The sequence below is a fragment of the Peromyscus californicus genome, unplaced genomic scaffold (genome assembly GCF_007827085.1).
Source record: "Peromyscus californicus insignis strain IS unplaced genomic scaffold, ASM782708v3 Scaffold_6__1_contigs__length_162567912, whole genome shotgun sequence".
Lineage (NCBI taxonomy): Eukaryota > Metazoa > Chordata > Mammalia > Rodentia > Cricetidae > Peromyscus > Peromyscus californicus.
In genome coordinates this window covers 13877933-13880220 of record NW_026294584.1, presented here as the reverse complement: position 1 = coordinate 13880220, position 2288 = coordinate 13877933, and the positions used below count along the sequence as shown (strand labels likewise).

Sequence of the window (2288 nt, the reverse complement as noted above, 5' to 3'; positions counted from 1 at the left end):
TTCCCCGTATTGTATCCAGTCGGGTAGAGCCCAGGTTCCCCGCTCTTGCTCACAACCCTCTGTAGAGACACTTCAGGCGCTGCCACTCAGCACATCCTCCAGGGCTCTGGTTACCTCTTCAGCACTCCAGTTGTTCAGAGGCACAGTCTTGTTTTCTAACCAACTGTAAAAGGGAATGTTTTGAGTCTCTCTGATAGTTTAAACGATGGAAAAAAATTAATCATTTTAATTCCCCAAAACTATTGTATTCCAAAAAGTTCACCTGATACAAATCAGCACATAGGCAACAAGGCAAGAAACAAACCAGTCAGAGGAAAATTATCAAATTGTTACCAAGTGAAAGGTTCTTTGAGATTTTGTGTTTCAGGGCTCTTTGCAAGGGTAGCTGGAGCGAATGTGCACCGAGGCAGCAGCTGTGGTCACCACAGTTACATCTTCTCCACAATGTTGCCCTTAGCCAAAAATGCACTAAGCCATCTCTAAGTTCAAAGTATTCAGCAAGTGGTGGCAAGGCAGAGCCACCAGAAACAAGCACCCAGTTTCCATGACAAATATGGCAGTGCTGCTATATTTGCAGGCGAAGGTCTCGTCTGTGGTTTTGCATGGGCATACACAGCAACACAAACTGGGATACAACAGAACCTGTGCCCTGTTGGCAGAGTTACCCCCAAGGAATGGAGAGATCAGTAGCCATGCAATAACCAAGGAATTGTTTCAAAACCAGCTCATAAGTGATGCCAGGTCAAAAAATCACATACTCATTAAAACATGGCATATTGGGAAAGAAAAGTAAAGTACCTTTGAAACCTTAAAAAAAAAAAAAAGAAAAAGAAAAAAAAAAGGTTCTTTTGAAAGGAGACCAGTAGAAGGGAAACGGGGTTGTAGGTGTTTTCAGGGGAGGAAAGGAAGTAGAAGGAGCAAGAAAGAGACTGATGCTGGTGGGGTTAGGAAGAAAGAGTCTGCGGGTGCTGTGGAATCCGGGGGCCGCTCCTGTTCGTCTGCTGTTGCAATGGTACAGACAAGTGAGAATTGGAGGAACACAGGAAATAATTGGCCCTGACGCTCATAATGCTGTGTCAAGCATTTAATTCAATTCACTGCTGAAACTGACTCTCTCTCTCTTTCAATAGACAAAGGGGGAGAATAGATGGTATTTTTAAAACAGAAAAAAAAGAAACACTGTCAGATCATTTCCTGACTTCAGTACTGTTGCTTGTTGCTAAATTAACAGAACATTTCATACATGAACAAATTATCAAATCCTTAAACATAATTATGGTACATTTTAAAATATCAGTTCTAATTATATTTTTCTTTGACAAAGTAATTATACTTCGAGAAGCTGTGATCAGAAGTGTTTTTGCTGCTGGATCTTAGAGAAGAAGGTGGAAAAGGTGCTTTAGATTATCTTACAAAGAGCAAGCTGAACTTCATACAACCTTTGTGCCCAGCCTTAGGAAAGAAAGGCTCAAAAATAGACTCCCAAATACAAATTTTAATCTCTTTTCAAGTCGCTCATTGATTTGTAATTCAGTGTTCTTAGGACAATGGTGGTCACATACTGTAGGCTGCTTTTCCCTCTGTGGGCTTGTTTTCTGTGTATTTTTAAATCGCAGAGTTCTGCCAAGAGCGTTTTTGTTATTAGTCCAAAACAAATGAATTGAACCTGAGGCTTGTTTTTCCCAAGAGGAAGCAATACAATGCCCTCAACTGGTATTCTTGACTTCGAATTTTCCAACAATTTATCTTCCCAGGAGTCTATAACCACTGCTTTCTTTCTGAGTTCTCTAGCCCCTTCTACTTCCTCTCCCCCACCCCAACTTATGTCTTAATGAGTAAATATTTCACTGTTCGCCTACACAAGATTCATTTCACCTTTCTCTGCCCTGAAATGGTTCCCTGGGGATCCTATCTGTATTGCCTACAAAATCCTTCCCACAAAGATTTAGGGGGCAGCCAACAGCTACTGAGTCCTAACACTCCTCAGCTTTACACGTTTGTCAGTTTTCTTTCCCCATGAGGGGAAAACTGTCTATTAGATGCAAATACACAGAGAATAAACCAAAGCACATAGATGTACTAGTGATTCACCAATGCAGATTTAAGTGAAGTTCATTCAGAGCTTAGAGGAAAAACAACAACGTAAGGAATCTGTAGCCTCAGAATCAGGAAGGCAGTTATGGAGAAGGGCAGAAGAAACAAGGTTCACGTTGGTAGTAAAAAGGTCAGAGAACAGAGGTAAGACACAGTCTCTCTCCCCGCAGAAGACTTGCAGGCTGCGCGGCTAT

The 2288-nt window shown here is 41.6% G+C and overlaps 1 pseudogene; it reads left to right on the top strand.

The window, feature by feature from the left end:
* Nucleotides 1–444: 444 nt before the first annotated feature.
* On the top strand, nt 445–690 carry LOC128098390 (cytochrome c oxidase subunit 7B, mitochondrial-like; annotated as a pseudogene).
* Nucleotides 691–2288: the final 1598 nt, after the last annotated feature.